The following is a 14,247-nucleotide window of genomic DNA, read 5'->3' on the forward strand; positions in this document are numbered from 1 at the left end:
TCTGTTTGGCCCGTTTAAGCAGCAGTACATTATTACAGAAGAGTTTGTATAAAAAATCACAAAAATTTAAATGTGCGAGCTAATGTAATGGCCAAAACTAGATTACAGAAAGGAGAACCTTGTGAAGAATACAGTAGAATTGATTGGATCTAATCCAGTAATCACCTTTCTGTTGTATGCTCTGAATAGTCTGCAAGGAATGCAGAGAGCTGATTGGATTTAATCCAGTAATCACATTTCTGTTGTATACTCTGATACTAAGAGCCTGCTTGAATTCTGAATATACCAGAGTTAAGCTAACTGAAGCAAATATGTACAGTATGATTATATTGTAATGTCAGAAGATGCTGTTTGTTTATAAATTCAGCTACTGGAACAATCTCTGGTAGATAGGCTTAATACATTGATTACTTATAACTAGGAAATAACGTATACTAAAATATTAATTATTAAAACTTGAATTAATACTTGAATTAAAACCAAAATAAAAAATGATTGTACAACATGACAAAATTTCATGCCGGCTGGGGCGTCGCCCGGTTAAACAAGGCCCCCATTGTTTTCGCCAGGGAACCAGGGCGAACAGCGAAAAGTCAGCTACTGGAACAAATCTGAAAACAAACCCCAACTCAACATCACCAGAGTTAAAGATCGGTACTATCAACGTAAGAAGTCTGAATGGCAAAGAAATGGAGCTAGCTGAGGAATTAGATAAGTACCAGATCGACATAATAGGGGTGACTGAAACAAAAAAGACCAAAACTGGTGAGATCTTTCTGAGCAATAAATACAAAATGTTATATTCAGGCAATAACAATCAAGGAAAAGAAGGAGTAGCCATAGTATTCAACGCTAAATACGAGGCTAATCTTCTTGAATGGCAGTCAGTCTCAAGTAGAGTAATGTGGTCAAATATGAGAATGGGGAACTGGACAATGAGACTTATTTGTGCCTATGGTCCCACAGAAGGTTCTACTAAGGTAGAAGTGGAGGAATTTTTTGAGGCTTTAGAAAAACCAACTGACACAATGAAAAAGGAAAAGTTGGTCCTTGTTGGGGATCTAAATAGTAGAGTAGGAAATGATTGTGAGACATACAAAAATATTTTGGGAAAATTTGGAGAAAAGAGCAAAGCTAATAATAATGGCAAATATCTGTTGGATTTCTGCTCAGGACATGGACTGGTTATTACTAACACCATGTTCCAACATAAAAATGTGCACAAATTCACATGGAGAGAAGAGGCTAGGAATAAGAAAAGTCTCATTGACTATGTTATTGTTGATAGTGATGTTTTCTCCCTGGTGCAGGACACCAGAGTGTACAGAGGATTTGAAATCGGAAGTGATCACTATTTAGTCTTGAGCAGGATAAAATTGAATTTCATATTGAAAAGAATAACATGTAAGAAAGTTTTAAAGCGAATAAAAGTTGAGCAGCTCTCAGATGTAAACTGTAGACTAAAATACAGAAATATTATTGAAAAGAAAATGAAAGAGTTTAAGAACAGGAATCAAACCTTGGAGATTCAGTGGCAAACTCTGAAGGAAACATTGATTGATTCTGCCAGAGAGGGATGTGGTGAGGTTGTGTGCAAAGATAAAAAAAATCAGAACTCCCTGGTGGACACAGGAAGTTAAAGAGGCAGTGAAGGAAAAGAAGAAAGCATATCAAAAGTTCCTGGCAAATAAGTCAGCTTTTACTCTTACAGAATACAGAGACAAATGTAAGAAAGCTAAACAGTGTGTAAAACTAGCTAAACAAAAGTCATGGGAGGACTTTGGCAAGAATATAGAAAATAAATATCAAGAAGGTGGCAAAATATTCTGGAGGTTGTTGAAGAAGCTTAGGAATGGAGGAAAGAGTGCTGTAAAAGGAATTAGAGATGATAAAGGTGAAATGAAAACAGGAGAAAAAGATATCCTTGAAGTATGGAGTAATTACTTTGAAAAACTGCTAAATGAAACAAGCAGTGATGACAGCACAGTGATAAAAAACACTGACCAGGCATGCAGTCAGGAATACATATCCATACTTGAAGTAGAAAAAGCCATCAAAGGCTTGAAATGTGGAAAGGCAGCAGGAGTAGATGATATTCGACCAGAAATGCTGAAGTATGGTGGTATAAGAGTCTTACAGTGGCTGCACTGCATAGTTCAGAAAGCCTGGACAGAGGGACGAATTCCCGATGATTGGAGTAGAGCTCTCATAGTACCCATATATAAAAAGGGAAATAAAACTGAATGTGAGAATTACAGAGGTATTTCCCTACTGAGTGTTCCTGGCAAGATCTATGCAAGTATACTTGAGAAACGGTTGAGAAGAATTGTGGAAGAAAAGCTTGGTGAAGAACAAGCTGGATTCAGGCCAAATAGAGGCTGTCAGGATCAGATCTTCACTTTACGACAAATAGTCGAGAAAGCATGGGAATATAACAAAGATCTGTATTTAAGTTTTGTCGATCTGAAAAATGCATATGACAAGGTGCCAAGAGAGAAGCTATTCAATACGCTGCAGTTATATGGTGTCAATGGGGCATTATATCAAGCAATACTTAGTCTTTATTTGAGTTGTTAGTCAGCAGTTAGAATTGAAGGAAGTACAGGAAGATGGTTTAATGTTAAATCTGGTGTGAGACAAGGATGTACATTATCCCCTCTGTTATTCATTATCTATATGGATCACATTATGAAGGAATGTGGTATTAAACCTGATATCAAAATTGGAGATGTTAATGTCAGCTCTTTGCTTTATGCGGATGATGTTATACTTCTAAATAAATCCGCTACATGTCTGCAAGATTCTCTGACTAAATTGAATAGCTGTTGTAATAGATATGGTATGAAGGTCAGCAATAAAAAGACAAAGACCCTGAAAATAGGCAGAATCGTTGAAAATGTCAACTGTGTTGTGAATGGAGAACCTGTGGAACAAGTAAAACATTTCAGCTACTTAGGCACAATTTTTTACTGAAGATGGTAAACTAAATATAGAAATAGACAACAGAATCAGCAAAGCTGGTATCGTGGGAAGTCAATTGAATAAATTCATATGGAATAAGAAAGAAATTAGTCGGAACACTAAATTAGCTGTATACAAGACAGTGTTCAAACCAATTTTAACTTATGGATCTAAGAGCTGGGTCAGAAGTAAAACACTTGACCAAAGACTAGAGACCGCAGATATGAGAGTCCTGAGAAAGATTAGAGGCGTGAACAGATGGCATCAATGGCAATATCATATTAAAAATGAGGATATTAGGAAAGAACTTGACATTGTCAGCATCCAGGAATGCGTTAGCAGAGCTAATCTCAGATGGTATGGTCACTTAAATAGAATGGGAGAGGAAAGATTAGCAAAACAAGTTTTCTCTGCCAGGTTGGCAGGAAAACGACCCAGAGGAAGACCAAGATATAGGTGGATTGATACGGTACAAAGTGCCTTAGACGATAGAAATATAAGATCTGATAATGTTGGAGTCTTGACAAGTAACAGACTGATTTGGAGGAAAATTGTAGATAGGAAGTGAGTAATGATGTAATTTTTTCATGTAGTACTGTCATATCCTGTACACCCCTTGAGGGTACATGGCAGGAATTTGATGATGATGATGATGAATTAATACTTTCCTATATTTTGGCAACATTACATTGCCATCATCAGGGATCACAAAACACAATATGTACACATAGGCACTAACACTGGGCAGATGAGGCTGAAGAAAGGTGACCAAAGTTGGGGCTAAAGTCCTAAATGGCAGCCCCCCCCCGGGAGCTAAAGTCGTATATTCAAAAGACCTACCTTAAGAGATTGTATTTAGCAGGTATGAAAATTATTAGTATGTTCCTGTTTCAATCTGGATAATCGCAGACAATTATGAATATAAAACCCATGCAAATATACAGTCAGCTGCCAACAAACACCACAATAAACTTGCTGTCTTTAAAAAGTACAGAAATGTCACAGTTTTGTTGAGAGCTTGGCCCATAGTCCAGCAGAACAGTTCAGTACTAAAAATATTTTACTAGAGCAAACTTTCCATTATAACAAGCTATTCCTCTGTGTTCTCTACAGGTTTTCTGAAGTGGCAGTAGACTGTATAAATAGAATAAATTACAATTCAGTAAATGATATTAAACAGCATCTACAACCTGCAAATATTTAAAAATTTGATTATGGTGGAATAAAAGGTTAAATGAAATTGCAAAATGATGAATGATAAAATGTGAACATGGATGTTTGTGATTGAAAGTTTATGAAAGTTTATTTTTCACTTGGTCAGACTATAATAAATTTAGTTTAATCCTTTATCCAAGTGTGTGCAAACAAAGTTTGCCTGAAAGTATCTTCAGGACTGGGGTAAAGGAGTACAACACCGGGCGACTCCTTGCATAGGTGGAGCAAGCTACCAACACTCCCATCTCAGTATCTCCCATAATGCAAAACACATCTCCTTGCAGATATGTATAATGTTATGCATTAAGGGAAGGGCCACTACCCAGACTAGTTTCGACCTTTATTGAGGTCTCTTCAGTGGGAGCCAGGCCCAAGTGGAGATACCAAGGCAGAAGCATTAGCAAGGTCATCTCCTCCTATAGGAGCTGCCAAACAGTGTGCCACCTTATTATTAAATTACTCTGGATTTAGAGAAAGATGTTGAAAGTTTATTTTTCACTTGGTCAGACTATAATAAATTTAGTTTAATCCTTTATCCAAGTGTGTGCAAACAAAGTTTGCACCTGAAAGTATCTTCAGGACTGGGGTAAAGGGGTACAACACCGGGCGACTCCTTGCATAGGTGGAGCAAGCTACCAACACTCCAATCTCAGTATCTCCCATAATGCAAAACACATCTCCCTGCGGATATGTATATTCTGCCTTGGTATCTCCACTTGGGCCTGGCTCCCACTGAAGAGACCTCAATAAAGGTCAAAACTAGTCTGGGTAGTGGCCCTTCCCTTAATGCATAACATTATACATATCCCCAGGGAGATGTGTTTTGCATTATGGGAGATACCGAGATAGGAGTGTTGGTACCTTGCTCCACCTTTGCAAGGAGTCGCCCGGTGTTGTACCACTTTACCCCAGTCCTGAAGATACTTTCAGGCGCAAACTTTGTTTGCACACACTTGGATAAAGGATTAAACTAAATTTATTATAGTCTGACCAAGTGAAAAATAAACTTTCAACATCTTTCTCTAAATCCAGAGTAATTTAATAATAAGGTGGCACACCATTTGGCAGCTCCTATAGGAGGAGATAACCTTGCTAATGCTTCTGCCTTGGTATCTCCACTTGGGCCTGGCTCCCACTGAAGAGACCTCAATAAAGGTCGAAACTTTGTTTGCACACACTTGGATAAATGATTAAACTAAATTTATTATAGTCTGACCAAGTGAAAAATAAACTTTCAACATCTTTCTCTAAATCCAGAGTAATTTAATAATAAGGTGGCACACTGTTTGGCAGCTCCTATAGGAGGAGATGACCTTGCTAATGCTTCTGCCTTGTTTTCTCCACTTGGGCCTGGCTCCCACTGAAGAGACCTCAATAAAGGTCAAAACTAGTCTGGGTAGTGGCCCTTCCCTTAATGCATAACATTATACATATCCGCAGGGAGATGTGTTTTGCATTATGGGAGATACTGAGATAAGAGTGTTGGTAGCTTGCTCCACCTTTGCAAGGAGTCGGCTGGTGTTGTACACCTTTACCCCAGTCCTGAAGATACTTTCAGGCACAAACTTTGTTTGCACACACTTGGATAAAGGATTAAACTAAATTTATTATGATGTTTGTGATTGTCTGTGAAAATACTAGTGGTGGAGGTGGGCAGTGGATGGTATTGTGTAGATTACTAGTTCCCAGAGTGGGCAGTTCCACCCCTTGGGGGTGCTGGAACAATCCAGGGGGGGGGAGCAGTAGTGGCCTCATGAGCAAAACAAGGCACTAAAAGCTTAAAGGACAAAAATTAGGTGCTGAAACAAGTTTACATCAAAAATTTTGATATAACTGTTGTATGACATAAAGGTTGTAATTGTTGCTTTATTTTCCAAGGAATCATACAAAATGCAAGTTACAGCTGATTGTCATTGAAGTCTGACAACAGGTCTTAACAAGCAAAGTGTCGGCTGGCATACACTTTCTAGTGATTGGGATTTTACAAGTCCAGTACGCACTGGCACAAACACGTGCATGTTATGACATGTATGACATCAGTTTTAGATTGTTTCTGAATTGTGTGACAAGTATTTAGCAATTTGATGTAGTGCATAAAAATTTTAGTATATATTCGATACCTAGTTTGTACCTTACTTATACAGATTACACACGAAGCAAATTATTGTTGCTCCGTCTCAGTCACTGAGACACCTTCAGGGATTACAAAAAAAACTAATGTAACACACACTCAAATACAACACAATACTAAGCCAAACACATGGGTGCACCCTCTATGGGCGGTAGGTGGCCTAGAATGTAATAAAACAGCAAATTTCACGAGTATATTTTACCTTTTCTTGTATATTTTGTAAAGTTAAATTTACAAAACTGCTAGAATGCAATTTCTCACATACCTAAAATAATTTGGTTTGGGTATGTGAGAAATTGCATTCTAGCAGTTTTGTAAATTTAACTTTTTTTTACAGACAATATCATGGCTGAACAAGAAGAAATGTAGCCAACATAATATTGAATATTTGAAATATGAATTTATTTATTCCCTACAAACAAAACATTACCAATGCACCTGATTTGCCAAGAAGTTTTTCAAATGAATCCATGAAGCCTTCAAGTCTAGAAGAACATTTGACCAAAGTTCTGATAAAAATTTGTTTCTGTATCTATCTATCTGTTTGTTCGCTTAAAACTTGAAAACTGCTGATCCAATATTCATACGATTTTCTTTTATATGTATCAGGTAAAGCTGGTCAGGTCTTTAGAAAGTAGTTTCTAGGGGGGAAGGGGTTGGGTGAATAAATTTTTTTTGGAAAAGGTGGCATGAAGCCAAATAAGTTTGGGAACCACTGGTGTAGATGATGTCGTTTCCTGTAGTTGATGGAGAGTTGTGGATTTGGTGCCCTCTCTCTCTCTCTCTCGATAAGTCTGACTCCTTGGAGGTGTCATGTAATAATAATGATAATAATAAAGGATTGAAATTTCATATGGATGGCCGGTGTTTCTAAAGCAGATAAGCAAACAGCTAGATAAAACTATGTAGTATAGTACCTGAAAAAGCATCCTTACAATACCGTGTGACCATTTTGAGTAAAGAACTGTTCTGAGAAATATCCATTGAAAAAAAAAATCTTCATTTGAAAAAAATCAAAATAACCACAAATGTAATAACTATTGCAAGTAACTGTGATTATTAACAATCATATTACCAGAACAAAATACTAATGTCAAAATGATCAAAATATTTACTGATACTACCTGCTGACCTCATCACACGGATTGAAAACATATTACATGAATTGAAACACAAGTAAAATAAAAAATAATTTTATTTTACTTATATCCTCTAAGAAATATCAGTCAAATTAAATTCACAAATCTGGCTTTATAATCAAAAATAGAAACCATTTTAACCCCCTTTGAATTAGCCTCTGTATACTCTTAATTGGCCAGATGAAACATAGAAAAATTGTTAGGAGAGGGGGATATTTAAATTAACCCCCACTCCAAAACCTTTCTCTGCACTCCCAGTGAGCCAAAATATCAACAATTAACTTCGCTGATATTGAGTTGTTCTTGGCACATTTGGAGTCCACAGCATATTCCATATTCGGAGTATGCAGCTATTACATCCCTCTCGTATTTCATCGTCTGACTAGTATGCAGATGAAATCTTGTGTATTGGGAAAAACAGTGTGCTGTTATTAAACTTATTAAATAACTTTAGCATCACTTTTCATTTCACAGTAGAATATGAAAAAAGCAAACACTATTCATTATCATAATCCAACACAACCACACTTAACAAACCTCTAATGTATTTACACAATGAATAATGGTATTAGAATAATTTTCTTAATCTAACACTAACCAAACTTAACTACATTGTCATCATCAATTTTTTGATGTACTATATAACCTCTAGGGGAAAGAAGTGTATAGGATACTATGGAAGTACAACACAATTAAGTTTATTATTACTAAGCTCCATGTGTTGAGGCTTAAGTGCTGTGAAGACATCATGTTAGAGGCTTAATGGAATATATGGAAAACCCTGGCATTAGCCATGAGAGGATAAGGAGCCATCCACCACCACACATAGTGTGCATCCAGACAGAAAGCTGGCAATCCAACTACAGAGGTCTTGAGATAGACCAAACAATGGCAGCTTGCTTAGTAAGCCCTTGTGCTAGACACAGTCAAATACCTTAGAGATATCAAGTCAAACCACTTGATATTCACCAAACTTCTCCATGGTATTTGTCCAAAGATGGGTGACATATGTGAGCAGATCACCTGTTAATCAGCAGCGATGGGGTCCATATTGGTAGTTGTTTAATTAGAGGGTAGCTTCAAGGTAGTGTAGGAGTTGGGAATTGATAATTTTTTCCATTACTTTAGACAGGACTGAGGTGAGCAAGTTGGGTCGGTAGTTGGACGGCAGTGACTTGTCTCCCTTCTGTGGAATGGATTGAATAATTTCCAGGCTGTTGGATAGATACCAGTGGAGTAAGACAGTATATATAAGCGACATAGGACAGGAGATAGTTCTGATGCACAAACTTTCAGGACAATTGGAGGAATGCCATTAGGGCCAGGAGAATTTTTTGTGTCTAATTTGGACAGTATTTTACAGATCGCTTTCTGGCAAAAGGATATAGTGGGCATCTGGAATGGTTGAGGGACATTTGCCATTGTCAATTATGCATGCATTGGAGGCAAAGTGTGAGGCCAGGAGAGTGGCCTTTTTGGAGGTGATGATGCAATGGAGCCATCTGGGTATAATAGAGGTGGGAATAGTGTTGGGCAGAAGTTACAACCGATTGCTTTGGCAAGGGACCGAAAGGCTCAGTTGCCATTTGGACAGGCTGCTCATTTCCTGCTTTTTGCTCTTTTGACCTCTGTTTTGGAAGCATTGATTGTTTTTTTTTTTTTTTTGCATTTATTTCGGGCTTGGGTATAAGCTCTAAAGGAGGATTGGGTTCTTGATTTAAGCCAGTAATGGTATGTTTGGTTTTTCATTTGTACAGCCTTGGTGCATCTTTTGGAAAACCAGGGTTTAGTTAGGGAATGGCAGGTCAGAGTACTGTGGGGTAATGTATGATTCCATGCCAGCGAGGATTACTTTGGTTATAAGTTTAGTGCGTGTGTTTGGGTTGGAAGATCAGAAGCAATAGTCTAACCATGGGAACGAGGCATAGAAGTTGTGGAGGTTGTCCCACTTGGCACTGTTATAATGTTAAACTACTTTTGGATGGGAGTGGCTATGTAAGCATTGTTGCATGGGGAATGCATGTTGCATAGCAGGCCCCCTACATTCACTGTGTATTTGGAAGGGTCATTAGTCAGTTGGAGAGTGGTTTGGGTTGTCAGGTATTCTGGTTCATCTGAACTACAGAGGGGGCCATAAAATAACTTTCCCTCTTTGCAGGCATCTGTAGCTAAAACCAATAAACGGAATGAGACCAAATTTTATATTGAGACTTTTGAAGGCATGGGGAGATGATTTCTGCGAAAAAAAGATTTAGTACCAATAGTCGCCGATAGAGGAATTTTGGCAGAACCGAAAACAAGCAATTAAAATAATTACATTAAAGGCAGATAAAATGGAATAATAACATTTCGACGGTGTAAGCGACAGCCGCGTCACTCATTCCAGCTGGATATGTGGTGCATTACAATGATGATAATAATTAAATTAAAATAACAATTTGTGAGAGACACAGAAATTAATGTAGTGATTGAGCTCGCTGGAAATAACGTTTTATTCATCAGAATTAGAGTCCCCTGGACCACATACGCGATTTTCAATGTGCTGACCTTTCTTGTGTACAACAGATTGTATCCAGCGTGCGACATGCTCTACAGCTGAGCATAAGGAGTCAGGTTGGATGTTCATAACAGCCTGTTTTATGTTCTCTTTCAAGACATGCAAGTTGGGAATGCCACCAGCATACACAACAGATTTCAAATACCCTCACAGCCAAAAGTCACATGGACTGATGTCCGAGGATCGAGGCGGCCATGCTGTCGGAAAGAACTGACTGATAACCCTCTCATTACTGAAATGCTGGCGTAAAAGGCGCTGTACTAAACGTTCAATGTGTGGCCGTGCTCCATCGTGCATAACAATTATGGAGTCCAAACATTGTCTTTGCTGCAAATGCAGGAATGACAAAATTTTCCAGCATTTGTCGATAAATCTCTCCAGTAATGGAGCAGGTTACAGGAACTTTAGGGGTAATACGCTCAAAAAAGTATGGTTCTATTATGAAATCGGCTGTGAAGCCACACCACACAGTTACTTTTGGAGAATGCAGTGGTACTTGCTGGAATGCTTGGAAATCATCAGATGCCCCCAATTCTGCAGTTGTTAGTGTTGATCGACCCATTCAAATAAAAATGAGCCTCATCATCCCACAATATTCTCCAAGGCCAGTCATTGTCGACCTCCATTCGGGCAAGAAACGTTAGCGTGAAAGTCATGTGCGTATCATAATCTGCAGTAGTTAGTGCTTGGACACGACTGAACTTATACAGATAGAAGTGAAGCATTTTCCTTAAGATTTTCCAGACTGTACCATAAGCCATATCAAGTTTGCAAGCTATGGCATGAGCACTTGGACCAGTTCTGGTCTCTGTGTCGTCGAACACCGTAGTAGCAGCGTCTGTTACTGTCTCTTCTTGCACTTCTTTCTGTCCTCTGCTAGGTCTAACTCCTAGTGATTCAGTTTCTTCAAACTTCTTAATCATAGCTCTCAGTGCTACAGCTGACATAGGACCTGTACACAGGTTATGAAGCCCTCTAAATTCCTGAAGGGCTGCTACGGCATTGCACTTAACAAGTAAAGCACGCTGAGGCAAGATAGGACACATATCGAGCACAATTCGTCAGTCATTCGAATAACTGCCTGAACGTTCCCAATCCCTTTTTAAGTGGAATTGGTGGCGCTTCTGTCACATACTCACAGTAAGATTTGCATAATACTTTTTACCTACATTTACTGCAAATATGTTGAAGAAGATATAGTTAGTGGGATAGAATGTGTAGGTTATAGTGTGTTTAGGAGGGACAGAGAGAATAAAATGGGGGGAGGGGTATTATTGATGATAGCTGATGAACTGCAGCCAAGGAGAATTGAAGTTGTATCGCAGGATAGTGAAAGGAGTTCATTTGAGGCTATTTGGTGTGAGACCGCACCGTCCACGCGGTTAGCCTAGTGGCTATGCGCTTCGCAACGATATGCCTGGGGAAGGAGTGTCCTAGGTTCGATTCCCGTCGGTGACGTGAGGAGCTTGAAGGATCTTCCTCAGCCATAGCCAAGTTAGCCAGTCTTGGGCGTGGACAGCAGGGTTTTTTCCCCAGTTTATTCTGTGGTTTTTCATCCCGCAAAGCAGGCAAAACTGGCCTTGAGAACTCGATACACCGGGGCATAAGGCTGACCACCTTATCCTGTAAACGGAGTGAGGTCCGATGATCAATGGACCCTCGACACCGCAAGGTAAAAGAGGGTATAAGGAAGATGACATGACATGATGGTGTGAGATTGAGACTGGCAGAATAAAATATACAGTTGGGTGCTGCTATAGACCAGGTGATGGAATAGATGGTGGAGATAGTATGCATAGGGAAATTGATGAAATGAGTGGAAGGAGGGTAATTATTATGGGGGATTTCAACTATGGTAACATTGTTTGGAAGGAGGAGAGGACACGTGAGGAAGGAAAAGGATTTTATTCAATTATTAAGGGATAACTATCTGAGACAGCATGTAATTGAAAATACTAGGGGTGTGAGAGTGCTTGACCTGGTAATAGCATCTGAGAATTTGATTGTAATGAATATGACCATGTTGCCACCTATTGGTGAGAGTGATCATAAGGTCTTGACCTGGGAGGTGGCTAAAGGTGTGGAATTTTCGATTAAGACAGGGTATATGTGGAATTACCGTGCTGGCAAGTATGACAAGCTTTGGAGATTGCTTGGATCAGTGCCATGGCATGTACAACTGCAAGGGCTGGATGTCGATAGAGCATGGGAAGTGGTCAAGGAGCATTTACAGGAGGTAATGGCTGATTGTATACCTAGGGTCCGAATAGTAAAACAAGTAGGGGTTAAATGGATGAATAACACCATTAAGCTTGAGCTGCAAAAAAAGAAACAACTGTGGAGGGAATTTAAAGAAAGGGGTGACCTGCAGGCACACGAACGGTATAAAGTGCAGGCCAGAAAGGTAACGAGTGTGGTAAAAAAAGCAAAAGCGGATTATGAAAGGAAACTAGCTTTGCAAGCAAAAGAGAATCCCAAACAGTTCTTTCAATATGCTGCAAGCAAGAAAAAAACTGTACACGGCAAAATGATTTTAAGGAATGACAATGGTAAGGAGGTCACTGAATCAGTCGATATAGTGGAGTTACTGAGCACGCACTTTGCAAAAGCATATCATCCAGGTGGTGACATTGAAAAAGTGAAGGAACCATTAGTTTATACGGGAATGTGATGAATGAAGTGGAGGTGACTAGTCTATTACAGAACCTTAATGTGAACACATCTGTGGGATTGGATGGTATACCGGCACGGGTCTTGCGTGAAGCGGCTAAAGAATTATCAGTGCCCTTGACCATGTTGTTTAATCTGAGTCTCAGGTCTGGCTTGGTCCCGAAGGTGTGGAAAGAGGGGAAAATAGTTTCACTGCATAAAGGAGGATCCAAGACTACGGTTGCAAATTATCGACCGATCAGCATATCAGGAGTCGTTGTCAAGGTCTTAGAGAAAGTAGTCAAGGGAAAAATACAGGAATGGATTGATGAAAACGAGATACTGTACAGGGGACAGCATGGCTTTGTGAAGGGTAGATCATGCTTCAGTAACTTGCTCAAGTTTTATAACAAGGTGACGGCTGAACTGGATAAGGGAAATGGGTTTACAGTGATACTGCTGGACCTGGCAGAGGCGTTTGACAGGATACCACATGGAATACTAATCCGTAAACTACAACATATGGGAATGGATATAGGGTTGGTGAGATGGATAGGTGGTTGGTTGATGGAGAGATATCAAAGAGTAGTTTATTCAGGAGTAGAGTCCAAAAGACGGCCTGTGACTAGTGGTGTGCCGCAGGGTTCTGTTCTTGGACCACTGCTGTTTAATCTGTTCATTAATGATATAGGAAAGGATCTGAGAGGAACAGTTCATTTGTTCGCCGATGATGCAAAGTTGGGTAGGGCAATAGTGAATGCAGAAGATGTCAAAGTCTTGCAGGATGACTTAGATAGATTGGAGTTCTGGGCTAAGGAGAATGGATGTCAATTTAATGTGACAAAATGTAAGGTTATGCATTTTGGGGTGAAAAGATTAGCAGCAGTATACCACATTGGTGGAACTGTACTCCAAGAGATTGATGAGGCTGGGGACTTGGGAGTGTCGGTGGATAAGGAGATGAAGTTTAGGGGGCACACTGCAAAAGTAGCTAAATCAGCTCATCAGCTCACTTGGTTGTTGAAAAATACCTTGACGAGCAGAGACATGCAAGTTATTGTACCTCTGTACCGAGCCTTGATAAGACCTCATCTCGATTACTGTGCCCAGATTTGGTCACCTCGGTTCCTTCTTGATGGGGAGGAGGTGGAGAGGATCCAGAGGCGAGTGACTAAGATGATAACAGGTCTATGGAATGAACCATATGAGAACAGGTTGAGGATTTGTGGGTTGCAGAAACTAGTTGATAGGTGGAGGAGGGGAGATATGATTGAGACATTCAAATTGCTAAAGGGATTCTATAGGATTAATTCAGAGGATATTTTTGAGATCAGGACTGGTGGTGGGAGAACTAGGGGACACCCATGGAAGCTGGGCAAGAGTGTGGTTAGCAGGGGTGTTAGAGCTGGGTTCTTTACTTTTAGAGTGGTAAATGAGTGGAATAAGCTGCCAGAGTCTGTTGTGGGTGCTATGACGGTGAACGAGTTCAAGACAAGGTATGATAGATTCTGTGAGAATGTAATCGCATAGTTGTGTGGACATGATGTTTAGGGCCTCCCTCGATGAGTCTAAGGACTCCTGGAGTCGCCCGAAAT

The 14,247-nt window shown here is 39.6% G+C and overlaps 1 protein-coding gene across 2 annotated transcripts in view; it reads left to right on the forward strand.

The window, feature by feature from the left end:
* LOC150094599 (uncharacterized) overlaps nucleotides 1-14,247 on the forward strand; it is a 429,939-nt gene that overhangs the window by 229,158 nt on the left and 186,534 nt on the right. The gene's annotated exons all lie outside the window — the stretch shown is intronic.

The sequence above is a fragment of the Typopeltis vanoorti genome, chromosome 21 (genome assembly GCF_054136105.1).
Source record: "Typopeltis vanoorti isolate ZY-2024b chromosome 21, IOZ_Tvanoo_1.0, whole genome shotgun sequence".
Classification (NCBI taxonomy): domain Eukaryota; kingdom Metazoa; phylum Arthropoda; class Arachnida; order Uropygi; family Thelyphonidae; genus Typopeltis; species Typopeltis vanoorti.